This window comes from Lissotriton helveticus, chromosome 1_1 (assembly GCF_964261635.1).
Source record: "Lissotriton helveticus chromosome 1_1, aLisHel1.1, whole genome shotgun sequence".
Classification (NCBI taxonomy): domain Eukaryota; kingdom Metazoa; phylum Chordata; class Amphibia; order Caudata; family Salamandridae; genus Lissotriton; species Lissotriton helveticus.
In genome coordinates this window covers 1,129,006,043-1,129,022,001 of record NC_136057.1, presented here as the reverse complement: position 1 = coordinate 1,129,022,001, position 15,959 = coordinate 1,129,006,043, and positions in this window count along the sequence as shown.

The following is a 15,959-nucleotide window of genomic DNA, read 5'->3' as shown; positions in this document are numbered from 1 at the left end:
CGTATCCTGAGGTACTATAAGTTCATATTCTGGATTGTCTAAACATTGAGAGTTTGTTATATCCAATGTGACACTGTACCTAGCTTGCTAAGGAGTTTTTGATTACTAACGTGAGTTTTGGGACACCCTAATTCGCCGAGGTTCCAATCCTCTGTCCACAGTTCTGTGTGAGAACAGAAACCCTGCCACAGGGGCACCCCCGACCCTTGCTGGAGCTTCATCACACTTGCGATACAACTCCAGCAATGCATTCGCCGAGGTTCCAATCCTCTGTCCACAGTTCTGTGTGAGAACAGAAACCCTGCGACAGGGGCACCCCCGACCCTTGCTGGAGCTTCATCACACTTGCGATACAACTCCAGCAATGCGCCACCTTTACGGCACAGATACATCACGCATCTGTGCTGTTTTTGCCCCATGATGCGCCGCATTGTAAATGCAGCACACCATAGGTGACGGAACAGCGGCACAGAATGACTAACACATCCCTGGTGATGCGCCAGTCATCATAAATGTATCCCTATGCTTCTTATCTTGTTAGAGATGAACCGCCATATGTATCATCAAAGTTTTTTGCATTTCCTAAATAGCGAACTTTAAGGAATAAATAGCGATTCTTTACCATTCCTAGTTTGCGATGAGCTATTTGCTAATTAGCCGAATGTAGCCCAATGAAGCCCAATGTAGCCCAATGTAGCCCAAAGATGGCCGCCAGACACACAAAAAAACAAATGTAGCCCAAATATCAGCCAGATGTAGCCCAACTATAGCCCAGTGACAGAATGACCAATCAGCTTCGCAAACCTCCGTTACGCGAAGCGGAGCGCTGTTACAGATATATATCTTTTTTTGAACGTTAATTTCTCAAAATCCACTGGAGCACATATATTGAGACCTAGCAAAGGCACATCGGGCTACCAGTCCCTAATATTTTGCCAAGTTTCGTGCAAATCCATTCAGCCGTTCGATTATTATTATTATTTTTTTTTTTGCCCCGCGGGGCCCTTTTAAAACCTCCACATCAAACCTAGGGGGTCAGCGAGGATCTACTATGCCCCCTTATAGTTATTTCCCCCTTTGTTTTGACCTCCTCTTGTCTCTCGATCCTACCGAGAGACAAGATGGCGGCCGCTACGGACTGTTTGGAATGTTGACAGACGCCGGAGAACCAATCAGCTTCGCTTCACAAAGCTCCGTTGCGCGAAAAGTACGCGTCCTGGGCCGCTGCCCAGTCCGCTGTTACAGATATATATCTTTTTTTAAACGTTAATTTCTCAAAATCCACTGGAGCACATATATTGAGACCTACAAAAGGCACATCGGGCTACCAGTCCCTACAATTTTGCCAAGTTTCGTGCAAATCCATTTAGCCGTTCGGGCTAAAAGTGAGGCCAACCGCCCTATGGAAATTAACATGGGAAAAACGCGTTTTGGGACCCCCCTTTTTTCTCGGCCCCCCCTTGACGAACCCCCCCAAAATTTTCAGGGGCTGCTCAGAAACAAAATGTGCCATTTTCCTGAAAATTTCAGCCAATTCCGTCCACAAACGCCAAAGTTATTAGACATAGAATTTTCAAAAATCCCATAGAGAAAAAATCCTAACTATATATACCTACTGGCGACCGCCAGTAGGTAATATGTATATATATATATAGAGATAGAGAGAGAGAGAGAGAGAGAGAGAGAGAGAATATTGGTCAACAATTGAATTTTTAGTAATTTTACATAATTGTAGATAATAACGGCAAATTTCAATGTCAGAAAAAAAACATGATTATATCCGCTATAGTACATTTCATATATTATCAACACATTAGAGAGAAGAAGACAGTATGATAACATTGAAAAAAATATATATAATACATAAAATAAAAAAAGCAAGAACCCATACACACTCAGATCTATATACACTTTACTAATGAAGAGACTTCAAACATATTGACATCTTAATGCTCAGTGTCAAAAAATATATAAAGCAAGATAAAATGATAAAAAGAAGAAAAAGAAAGATAAAAATGATAATAGGAAACAATACATATGATTAATAGAATAGATAACGATAGTGATCAAACGGCTCAGTACTAAATATGATCATTTAGGTCCATATGTATCAACAACCTGATTTGCAATTTTCAAATAGCGATTTTTTTAGAAATTGCTATTTGAGAATCGCAAATAGGGATGTGTGTACAAAATCGCAATTTTTTAGCGATTTCTTAGTATTCCTTAATTGCGATTAGCAAATTGCGAATCGCAATTATGGAATACTTTCCTATTCATTTCAATGGGCCAGGAGGCCCATAGGAATGAATGGGATGTTATTCTCAATTTACGATTCGCAATTTGAGAATCGCAAAATGAGAATAATTTCAAGGGTGCAGGGGTATCCAAAGGACACCCTGTTGCACGCCCGAAATAAGCATGGTTGCACATGTATGTGCTTCACATTGCACTTCGAAAAAGGCAAAATAGTGAATTTTTCAAGGAATTCGCAAATTACCACCAACTTGAAGTTGGTGGTAATTTGCGATTCCTTAAGGCCACTTTGCATTTTTTTATGCTTCTTACATTGCATTTAAGGAATCGCAAATTTTGCGTGTCCTTATTTTGCATGCAGATTTCTTTGATACATACCATTTAACACTAATGCGTTCGCAAATGCCGAAATTCTGTGAATTTTGGCGTTTGCGAACGCATTAGTGTTTGATACATATGGCCCATACAGAATTTGTTTCTAACAATATGCGTACATATTCTCATTCTTCATCATAGACTCCATGTCAATAATGGCCCCTCTAATTTCTAAAGGAATTTAGAATTAGACACTATGCTACAGTTTGTGGGTCTAACTTACATCTACGTGCAGAGCTTCACTCGGCTTGATTACGGCTGTCAAATTATCTGACAAATTATAGGACAGCTGCAAAAAATGATAAACCCAAAACCTTTTTAGAAAATATTCTCTTGGCTCCATATTATTAAGTTAAACCATTATAAGGTTACTAGTATATATTGCTATACTTACTACAGAGATACAGGACATAAAGATTCCTATAATGTGCGTGATACCAAAAGACTAGCAGTATGGCCACAACTTTCACTCGATTGGGTGCCACATAGATAATGGATTCTTTTCTGTGGACAAACAATATGAGTAACTATAACAGAAAAGTGCCTCAGAATGTCCTACTTAACATGTACTACCCTAACGTTTGGTAATGCATGTTGGAAGGCATAAACTTACTAAAAGGTACGAATGTAGTCACCAACTATCGATATCTGTAGATAATTCTTAATGTGAAAATGCCACGTAGATAATAGATTCTTCTCTGTGGACAAACAATATACGTAACTGTAACAAAAGTGTAACTCGGGATGTCCTACTTAGCATGTCCTACCCTAAAATTAGCAATGCATATTGGAAGGCAAACACTTACTTAAAAGTATGAAAGTAGTCATATGTCAGACGAGCACTTGTTGCTGTTCAATGCAGGCACGCTATTAATAGAATGAAATCGATCACTCCTTATATACGTGAGAAGCGTTTAAAATCTCAACATAAACAGTCCATGTAATTAGATGAGCCAATAGTGTAAAGACCAGTTACTTGGAAAGTTATAGACGTGGCTCGAACGTGTGCTGCTTGAATCAACAAATATTAACTTCTTGTTTTAAGAGATTCCTCGATACATTCTTGGTCTCCATTGAGGAAGGGTTTAAAGAATATATAATTAACTATTATACACTCAAAGTCTTCATACCTCTCGATGTCTAACAGACTCAATAGTAATGATGTCTATCATATGTGGATGACCGTACCTTAATTATTGGAAAAGGAGACCTCAGCGGAGCTTCCGATGTCGTCTAACAGCATTCAGCCATACTGGGAACGCTCCGTTTCAAAAGGCCCTCTTTTTATGTTAAATTTTTTCGTGCGCGAGCGCTAATTAATTGAGACTTAAGTGGCTGCTGGTAGTTTTTTCCATAGGCGCCATCTTAGGTAAGGCAGACACAGAAATGAGAGCAAAGAGGACGGACTACCTCCTGATCCTCAACACCTGCACCCTCGTCACTGGTTAAATCAGAAGGCACCCAATAGTGCTTTCCATAGGTGCCATCTTAGATAGGGCAGACAAGCCATTGAGAGCAGAGAGGACGGATTACCTCCTGATCCTCGATACCTGCACCCTCGTCGATTGTTAAATTAGAAGGCGCCCAATAGTTTTTAGAGATGGGCGCCATCTTGGAGAAGGAAGAAATTTATATGAAGGACTACATTCGTTTAGATATCATCCAAAGCAGGATATATTGTTAGCTTTAGATATCATTTTTGATAATTTTGTTTTCTCCATATATCAAACAGGCAGACCAATATGTTAAAACACAGAACCGGTAAATAAGCAAAGGTTATAATGTAGATAGTGTTTCCATATAGATGTACTATTTTAGACACAGTACATCCTTATTATTATTGGCACATAAAGAATTAAATTATTATACCACTATCAAAACCAAAATGAAGAAAAGGGATTACTGTATATGTACGGATCACTGACATAATATCTAGGGACATAATATCGACTATCAAAAATATCGGTGACAAAATATCAACAGACAGAATATCGACTTTGTATCTACAAACAGGTAAGTACAAAAATATCAAGTAAAAAATATCGTTTACAAAAATATAGTTTATAAAAATATCGACTAAATTAAAAACAATGTTAAATAAAATTAATATTAAAAATTAATTACTAATATATACTTAAAAATACTTAATTTACCTTATAATAATTAAATAATTAATGAAAGTTATAAAAAAAATTTACAATCATATTTGTTAAAACATATATATATAGTAACATAATATAATTAAATAATATACAATATTATTACCGTAGGATAGCGGAAGTGTAAACATTACTATTCCTACTCCAGAGAGTGCAACAGTAGGGAAAGCGTTGGATAGCGTAGGGGTAAAAAATTCCTATTCCCACTCCAGTGGGTGCAACAGTAGGGAAAGCGTTGGATAGCGTAGGGGTAAAAAATACTATTCCCACTCCAAAGAGTGCAACAGTAGGGAAAGCGTTGGATAGCGTAGGGGTAAAAATTACTATTCCCACTCCAGAGAGTGCAACCGTAGGGAAAGCATTGGATAGCGTAGGGGTAAGAATTACTATTCCCACTCCGGTGAATGCAACAGTAGAGAAAGCGTTGGATAGCGTAGGGGTAAAAATTACTATTCCCACTCCAGTGGGTGCAACAGTAGGGAAAGCGTTGGATAGCGTAGGAGTAAAAATTACTATTCCAACTCCAAAGAGTGCAGCAGTAGGCAAAGCGTTGGATAGCGTAGAGGTAAAAATTACTATTCCCACTCCAGTGGGTGCAACAGTAGGGAAAGCGTTGGATAGCGTACGGGTAAAAATTACTATTCCCACTCCAGAGAGTGCAACAGAAGGGAAAGCATTGGATAGCGTAGGTGTTAAAATTACTATTCCCACTCCAGTGAGTGCAACAGTAGGGAAAGCGTTGGATAGCGTAGGGGTAAAAATGACTATTCCCACTCCAGTGGGTGCAACAGTAGGGAAAGCGTTGGATAGCGTAGGGGTAAAAATTACTATTCCAACTCCAGTGAGTGCAACAGTAGGGAAAGCGTTGGATAGCATAGGGGTAAAAATTACTATTCCCACTCCAGTGGGTGCAACAGTAGGGAAAGCGTTGGATAGCGTAGTGGTAAAAATTACTATTCCCACTCCAAAGAGAGCAACAGTAGGGAAAGCGTTGGATAGCGTAGAGGTAAAAGTTACTATTCCCACTCCAGTGGGTGCAACAATAGGGAAAGTGTTGGATAGCGTAGGGGTAAAAATTACTATTCCCACTCCAGAGAGTGCAACAGTAGGGAAAGTAAATACTTCTTATATTATTTAAAAACAGTATCAATTAATATCTATAAAAAATTAAATTAAAATTAATTGCCAATTTAATATAATTTAATAATTCATCAATTAAAATTACAAATGACAAATATTTTGTACTATTAGTTACCTATTCAAATTAATTACAAATTAACAATTATTTAATTAACAATTAAAAATTAATTAACAATTAATTGAAATTAAAAACAATTAAATAAATTGAATGATTTACTTAATTATGAATAAATTACTTCCCACCCTATTCCCCTATAAACTCACAACCCGATACAGAAAATAAATTAGTAAAATTAAAATAATTAGCAATTAATCAATTAAAATAAATTAATTGGCAATTAAAATTTAATTAATTACCCATAAAAAATGAATTAACAATTAATTCTAAAAAAATAGCAATACATATTTTTACATATTTAATTAATTATAAATAAATTACTTCCCACCCAATTCCCCTATAAACCCACAACCCGTTACAGAAAATAAATTAGTAAAATTAACATAATTAGCAATTAATCAATTAATTAAAATTAATTGCCAATTAAAATGTAATTAATTACCAAACATAAATTAATTAACAATTCATTAAAAATGAATACCAATAAATAATGTACATATTTAATTAATTATAATTAAATTGCTTCCCACCCTATTCCCCTATAAATCCACAACCCGCTGCAGAATTAAATTACGCAAAAATTTAAAAAACAAAATTCATTAATTAAAATTAATTATAACATAAATACACACTTTTCACACATATAATAACATAACAAACACTAAAAAATAGATATTATTAAAAATTCGATAATTTTAATAACCTATATTATATACTTAGATATTTTAACTTTCTATATTTTTAACATTCGATATCACATTACTTACCTTCAAAACTATATTTTTGATGTCTATATTCTGTCCATTCGATATTTTGTCCAGCCTATATTTTCTACTCGATATTATGTCCATTCGATATTTTGTAGTCGATATTATGTCTGTTTACCATATGTACATATATATACTATGAGACAAGAATATTAAATGTCATCAACAATAATCTTTAATGTAATAAACTGACAGTGCTAGACATATAACCATCCGGGTATATATTTTTCTGCTGCTATATCAGTGTTCCAATATACGTAGGGGAACCAGATAATAGTACATAGGTTTCGTATAAATTATATGATAGCCTGTTCCCACGGTATCTCTAAATTTAGACCCTTATTTACCGTATCCAATGAAAAAATCCAGAAAACTTCACGTTTTTTCCTAATCTTTTCTGGACACTGACCATCTCTAGTTAGAACTGTTACTAGGATAAACTACTGAATATCTTCAGGAGTGTGGTTATTCTCTAGAAAGTGGGAAACCATAGGTGCAGCCAATGTTTTCGTCCTAATGGCTGATTTATGTTCCGTCAGTCTAACGTTAGGTGGATGGGATGTTTCGCTCGCAAAGCCCTTATTGCAGGGACAAATAATCAAATAGATAATACTCTAGGTCTTGCAATTGCTCATACTCTTTGGTATAATAGTGTGTCCATTAAACTGCAGTTCTTTAGTCTATATCGCTAGGGGCAAACCTTACAAGTACCACATTTAAAGTTGCCTTCTATTGGGTTGATGCCATCAATACTTTGCTGTATTGGCTCTTTTTGCTGAGGCATATGCGATCTGACAATCAAATCTTTAAAAATGTTGTTTTTACGATTCGCAAAAAGTGGTTTCATTATTTGCTCATGTTTCGGTCTATTCACATTGAGCAGATGCCAATTAGAACAAATAATTTGCCTAATTTGTTCATTCATGAGAGAATGTTGTGTCTCAAAAACTAGTTTGGCTTCTTGCTTTTGTTGTGTACCTTGTAAAAGATGTTGCCGATCAAAAAACCTACCGTGCTTAAATGACTCTCTGATTAGTCTATGAGGATAACCTTGGTATTCAAACTTTTTCTTCATTTCTACTGCCCTGTTGTCATAATCCTCCAGTTTTGTAGAATTGCACCTCAGGCATAAAAACTGACTAAAGGGTATGTTATTTTTTTGGGAAGTAGGGGGAAGCCTATTGTAATGCGAGAGAGTATTATGGGCGATGGGTTTGATGAAAAGGTCTACAAATAGTTGACCAAATTCATACTTAATTGAGATGTCCAGAAACTCCATCTCAGTTTTGCTAACATGAGATGTGAATTTTAAATTGATGTCACACAAATTAAGCCACGTGATGAACTCAATCAAATTGTCTTCATTATCGTCCCTTATAAACACAATGTCATCTATATATTGTGACCAGTGGAATATGGACTCAAAAAATGGGGCCACCTCATTAAAAATGAATTGTTGCTCAAAATAGGCCACATAGATGTTAGCTATGGTTGGGGCGCAAGATGCGCCAATACTGACCCCTCTGATTTGTCTGTACAGTACTCCTTGAAATTCAAAAACATTTTCCTCAAGGATGATTCGTAGACATTCAATAATAAAGGTGGTATTGCATTCAATGTTGTACAAGTCTATGAACCATTCTACTGCTGCAATGGCTCCATCACATGGTATGTTTGATATAAACTTTCAACATCGAGCGTAACCAGCTATTGCCTGTTAGCATTGAATGGTATCCCTTCCAATAGATTAATGATATGCCGTGAATCTTGAACATAACCTTGAATTTTTTTACGTATGGACGTAGAATGGCGCCAAGATAATTGGATATTGGTTCCGTAACGGAACCTATGGTGGTGACTATTGGTCTGAAAGGGGGGGTCAGTTTCGTTTTTATGAACCTTAGGTATACCGTATAGGCTAGCTAGCCTTGGAAACTCTACGTTCATATATTCAAATTCTTTGTTACAAATGAATCCATATCGTAAGGCTTTAGTAGTGAGTTTATGTATCTTATTTTTAATCTTTTCAGTAGGGTTTCTAGTTATTTAAGTGTAAAATTAAAAATGCATTAGTGCAACTTGCTCTAATGTTGGCGTAAAAATTGATTTAGGTGCCAACCCAGATCTATTCATCTCTGAACAGACATTCTCTATTTTGGCAAAATAAAATTTTAGCCGGATTTTACGAAAAAATGACATTAAGTCATTGAAAAATTAAAACTTGTTTAGTCCCGAATGGGGTACATAAGATAGCCCGTTAGAAAGGAGAGAATAGATTGATTTATTTGTTCTTGGTGTACTTAAATTAAAAATGGGTATGACCTTCATTGTCCCCAATATCGAGCATTCCGGGTTTCCAGATACTGATAACGGTCAACGGTTGATGGCCCTGTTACTGAGTCTGTTATTGGGGTCGGGCTGATACTTTTCTCGAGGTTGATATTGAGGTTGCTATTGTGGCTGATATTGCGGTCGACAGTTTCCATTGTTCTGGCTGCGCCTCCCTAAAAAAGGATGATATCCTTGATTATGGCGCGGAGTGTACCTATTACCTCTATTTTCAAATGTGGTCATTGTGCCATCGCTATCTGAATCAGAGGTATCAGAGAAAGTAGTTAACTTCTTCTAAAACTGTCTGAAACTCTGCTGGTAAGAAAAATTGTCTTGTCCCAAGGATTTGGATTGCATATAATAGCCATCTGAAAGATAGGGATACACGTTCTCTTTGTTAAATTTTCTAAAGTCTTTTTTGAGTTTTTCTGTTTTGCGTTTTGTAAGATAGTCATTGTAGGAACTTAACTCATTCTCTGCCAGCATCACCACAAATTTTATTCACGAAACCCAGGAAATTGAAATCACGTGATAAAACTTGTTGTGGTTGGTGGCATAGGTCTCTTTGAGCAGAAAGAAACAATTTCAAGACTTATATTTCTGTAAATCTGAATGAGAGAGAAGCATATTATTTTTCTTTAAAAAAAGTCTTCAATGACATTTGGAGATGGGCTGGTCCCATGCACCTTGTATTTTCAGAGGATCACTGACAAAATATCAAAGGTCAAAAAATCGACCTACAAAAATATCGGAGCAATTTCAATATCCTATCTACAACATAGTAAGTACAAAAATATTGAAAACAATATATCAATGTCAAAAATATCGTTAGTAAGAATATCGTTTTTTTTGTTAAAATAATATGTAAAATAAAATGAATAATACTTTTAAATAAAATATGTTATTATGTTTAAAATATATAATAAATATACTTACTTAATATTCAGTTTTAATAATTATTTTAATAACTTATAAATTATTTATAAATATTATGAATTACAAATACATCTATACACATAAATAAAAATGAAATAATTATGCATAACAAAAGTTTTTTTTTTACTTTTAATATTTTTAACATTCATTATATACTACATTAACTAAAATAATACAATAAATATTAAATAGCACAGAGAATAAAACTACTATACCAACTCAAAAAAAAACAACAGTAAGGAAAATGTTGGATAGCGTAGGGCTTAAAATTACTATTCCCTCTCCAGAGAGTGCATCAGTAGAGAAAGTGTTGGATAGCGTAGAGGTAAAAATTACTATTCCCACTCCAGGGAGTGCAACAGTAGGGAAAGCGTTGGACAGCGTAGGGGTAAAAATTCCCATTCCCATTCCAGGGAGTGCAACAGTAGGGAAAGCGTTGGGTAGCGTAGGGGTACACATTATTATTCCCAGTCCAGAGAGTGCAACACTAGGGAAAGAGTTGGATAGCATAGGGGTAAACATTACTATTTCCACCCCAGAGAGTTCAACAGTAGGGAAAGCATTGGATAGCGGGAGGGTAAAAATTACTTTTCCCACTCCAGAGAGTGGAACAGTAGGGAACATGTTGGATAGCATAGGGGTAAACATTACTATTCCCACTCCAATGAGTGCAACAGTAGGGAAAGCGTTGGATAGCGTAGGGGTAAAAATTACAATTCCAATTCCAGAGAGTGCAACAGTAGGGAAAGCGTTGGATAGCGGGAGGGTAAAAATTACTATTCCCACTTCAGTGAGTGCAACAGTAGGGAAAGTGTTGGATAGTGTAGGGGTAAAAATTACTATTCCCACTCCAGTGAGCGCAACAGTAAGGAAAGTGTTGGATAGCATAGCGGTAAAAATTACTATTCACACTCTAGTGAGTGCAACAGTAGGGAAAGTGTTGGATAGAGTAGGGGTAAAAATTACTATTCCCACTCCTGAGAGTGCAACAGTAGGGAAAGTGTTGTATAGCGAAGGGGTAAAGATTACTATTCCCACTCCAGGGAGTGCAACAGTAGGGAAAGCGTTGGATAGCGTGGGGGTATACATTCTTTTTCCCAGTCCAGAGAGTGCAACACTAGGGAAAGTGTTGGATAGCATAGGGGTAAACATTACTATTCCAACTCCAGAGAGTGCAACAGTAGGGAAAGCGTTGGATAGCGGGAGGGTAAAAATTACTATTCCCACTTCAGTGAGTGCAACAGTAGGGAAAGTGTTGGATAGTGTAGGGGTAAAAATTACTATTCCCACTCCAGTGAGGGCAACAGTAAGGAAAGTGTTGGATAGCGTAGGGGTAAAAATTACTATTCCCACTCAAGTGAATGCAACAGTAGGGAATGTTTTGGACAGCATAGGGGTAAACATTACTATTCCCACTCCAGAGAGGGCAACAGTCGGGAAAGTGTTGGATAGCATTGAAGTTCAAAATAACATACTATAAATACAACTATTTTTTAAAATAATTAATGAATGAATTATTAAATAACTCTGAACTATTTACAAATACCAATACATAATTAGTAAAAAATAATAATAATAATAAATACCAATAAATAATAACTAATACATATTAATTACCAAATAATACATATTGAACAATAACATAGTGTTAATAACAAGAAACATATTAAATATTAAAAAATAACTACCAATTAACATATATTGAACAATTAAATGATTTTTTATACCAAAACAAATAATGATTAAACATGAATTACTAATTAATAATTACTTATTAATATATTAATTACATTCATCAATAAATTAGATTTACTAATATGTAATGACCAATTAATGATAAAACAACAATACATTAATTTTCATAACGCAAAAACGTATAAATTAAAACAATTACCAATTAAAAATTGATGTCAATACCCAACAATAAATGTAATAATTACTTAGTTAGTTTCAATTACTTCCAACACCATTCCCCTATAAACGCACAACACACTTTAATATTAAAACAATACACTTAACATAATTATCAATTAATCAATTAATAAAAATGTATTTCCAATTAATAAACATGAATTACAAATTAATAATAATTAACAATAATATAATTATCAATACTAATCAATTAAAATAAATTATTACTTAATTACAATTAAATTACTTCCCACCCTATTCCCCTATAAACCCACAACCAGCTACAGAATTTAAATTAAAAAATAATTTAAATTCATTTATAATTCCTAAAAATTAATAATTAATTTAGTATAATTAAATGACTTTCCACCCTATTCCCCCATAAACAACCCACTACAGTACTAAAAACACAAAAATAACTTAAGAAAACATTATTAACATGTAAAAATTGTATACATATATTTTAAAACAAGTAGAACACTTAACAAAACACATATAACACATACATATGAAATACATTATAAAATACATAACAATAATATAAATATCAATATTAGTAACATCGATAAATTTGATATCGATATTACTTACTTCGATATTACTTACATCGATATATAAAAAATTATATTACTTACCTTAGGTTCATTATTCTCTCCATCGATATTCTTAACATCGATATTCTGTCACTTCGATATTGTAACCTCGATATTAGTGTAGGTCGATATTTAATTTTCGATATTTGACTGCTCACCATTTTCAGAAGGTAACCAGAAGTTTACATCTTCAAATCCTGACATTGTCCACTCAGCTTCTATTCTTTTGGAAACCATTACCATTGAGATGTGCAGTAGTAAAATCTGCTATTTGATGGTTTTTGTAGATCTGTGAAACAACAAAACTTTACTACTCTACTACAATTGTCAAGTCTTTTACCCACCCCAAAGCTCTCACGCCTGAAATTCCACCGTCTGAAACCCTGTGCAATCAAATAGCAGACTTCTTTGTGGATAAAATCGTCATCATCCAGAAAGACTTTCCTTCTCCCCCGACCAACTCTTATGAGGTAATGGATAACTACCCCCCGCTTTGCAGTTTCAAACCTGTTTCCCTCCAACAAACAAGCAAGGCAATGTTGGCATGTAAATCAGGAGCTCCCAGTGATTCTTGCCCTCCTGGCATTCTTCATCACCTTACCGAGGCAGTAAATCCTTGTATTAATTTAATCATCAATGAATCCCTTGAGCAAGGGATAGTGCCCAACGATTGGAAGAAGGCTATTGTGAAGCCCCTGATGAAGAAGCTGAACAAATCTCCCACTGACCTCACGAACATGCGCCCCATTTCATTACTGCCTGTCCTTGGCAAGATCACGGAACAGTTAGTATATGAACAGCTAAAAATATTTGTAGAGACTCATAACATCCTGCACCCTCAACAGTCAGGGTTTCGCCCCGGTCATTCCACAGAAACAGCCTTGATAGAACTATCTGATTCCATCAAGTTCTTGCAGGATGAAGGAAGGCAAGCCGTCCTCATCCTGCTCGATTTAACAGCAGCTTTCGACACTATCTCTCATACTATTCTGATTAATAGAATGCGAGAGATTGGCGTGACTGATACAGCCCTGTCATGGGTTAAATCTTTCCTGTCCAACAGGTCCCAGACTGTGTCTTTGGGTCCCTATCTATCCAGCGAAAAACCCACTACATCAGGAGTTCCCCAAGGGTCCATATTAAGCCCCCTTTTCTTTAACATCTATATGGCCCCCCTCCTCACTGTGATAGAATCTCATGGGATCCTCGTCACGTCATATGCTGACGACACACAACTTGTCGTCACCATTGATAAAAAGTGCTCGGACGCAGCTTTGCGTTTCCGGACCTGTCTTTCTGATGTATTTCAATGGTTGAATACTAACCACTTGAGGTGTAACAGTGCAAAGACTGAAATCATACCGTTAGGAAAAAATCTATCCTTCTGCCCGAAGGACTGGTGGCCCATAGGATCAGAGGACCCACCTAGTGCAGCATCTTCTGCGCGGAACCTGGGCGTGCAATTTGATTCTTCCCTTTCCTTCGACGATCATGTCAGGATCACTGCTGGTCGATGCTTCGGACTTATCAAATCTTTAAAGAAATTGTTTGACTTCCTCCCCATTGCAGCTAGAAAATCAGTCGCGGTAGCCTTAATCCTCTCCCGACTTGATTACTGCAACGGGCTAATGGTGGGAGTGAAAAAGTCCACCCTGAGGAAGCTTCAGAGTATACAACACGCAGTCGCCAGATTGGTCCTGAAACTCCCTAGAAGGTCATCTGCCTCAGCTGCATTAAATTCCCTACACTGGTTACCACTCCATAAAAGAATTCTCTTTAAACTTTTACTTACCGTTTTTAAAGCTCTGAAAGGCACAGGGCCTCATTACCTTGCAAAACGCTTCACCTTTTACAACCCCTCACGATGTTTGAGATCCTCTGGAACAAATCTCATAATGATTCCCAGGTTCAAGTACAAGACTAGGGGTGGGAAAACCTTTACCTTTCTGGCAGCAAGGGCATGGAACAACTTACCCGTCAACTTTAGATTAATTGAAAAAGAGAGTAAATTCAGAAAACTCCTCAAGACTTGGGTATATCAACAACCTGACACCTCTGTACTAGCAGCCATTTAGTTCCAGACCCTCACCACTTATCATCTATCACTTATCTACTTCTTGCTTGCACAGCGCCAAGATGCTCCTTCCGGAGCGATAGTCCGCGCTTTATAAAAACCCATAAATATCAAATATCAAAATACTAGCAAGTACTATATGAAAACAAGGCAGTGGTAAAAAAAACTGCCAAACTTATTTTAACAATGCAGCAACAGATGAGAAAATCATCAATAACAAAAACAAGTGCAATGTACATAAGACATTAATAAACCTAAAGACAAGTTGTTTATTAGATCCACATGGTGACAGTCAGTAAGAGAGAGAAAACATGAGAACAAAAATAATGTTACTGCCTTGTAGCAAGTACTCCCCATTAATTTTTACCTTAATGAAATGTGGGTGATTTTCTAAAAAAATGATTATGTATTTTGACATTCATTTTTTAAATGAACATTAAAAGGCTGCAAAGAGTTCTCCCTCGTCATTTTTTAAGAGATAAACATTTTTCAAACACTTTGGGGGACATTAGATGACGGGCGGACTTTGTCCGCCCGCCATCCTATAGGATAACGGGACCGCCCGCCATAAGGGCGGGGGTCCCGTGGGGGGTATTAGGATTCGCCCGCCACAGTGGCGGGCGCATCCTGCATTTTTAACATTGTGGCGGGCGGTGGTCTCAGCACCGCCCCCCCACAATGCTAAAAATGCTTGTCATGCATCTGCATGCACAACGTGGCAGGCACTGCGCGGTGCCTGCCATATTGTGCATGCATATGTAGGGGGGTACCATATGTACCCCCCATGTGCCTCCCCCACCCCCCATCATCCTGGGGGCCTGCAATGGGCCCCCAAACAGAAAGACTGCATGCCTTTTAGTGGCGGCCACGGAAAGAAACCCTCCCACCCTCATCCTAATATGGTTGGCGGTGTCTCGCAGACACCGCCCTAGGAAAGCACTTTTTCCGCCGGTTGTCTTCGCGACCGGCGGAAATGCGGCGGATGGACTTTCCGTCCACTGCGGACCCCCCAGACATCCTTATTAATATTTATTTGACATTTGTAGAGCGCACTGTAACCCTGCGGGCATCCAGGCTCTCAGAGATAGGTCGGAAGAGACAGTCAGCTGTAACTGCAAGAGGAAGGCATACCAACAAGGATCTATTACTCTTGCACATGGGGATTATACGCTAGGAATGTGGTGGGGGGTCATTTTGTTGAGGATGGCGGGCGGATTGCCCCGGCCCGGCGGGGGCAATCTGCCCGCCATCCTAATGGGCCCCTTAGGTATTAGGGCTTCATCTAGATACAATTTACTT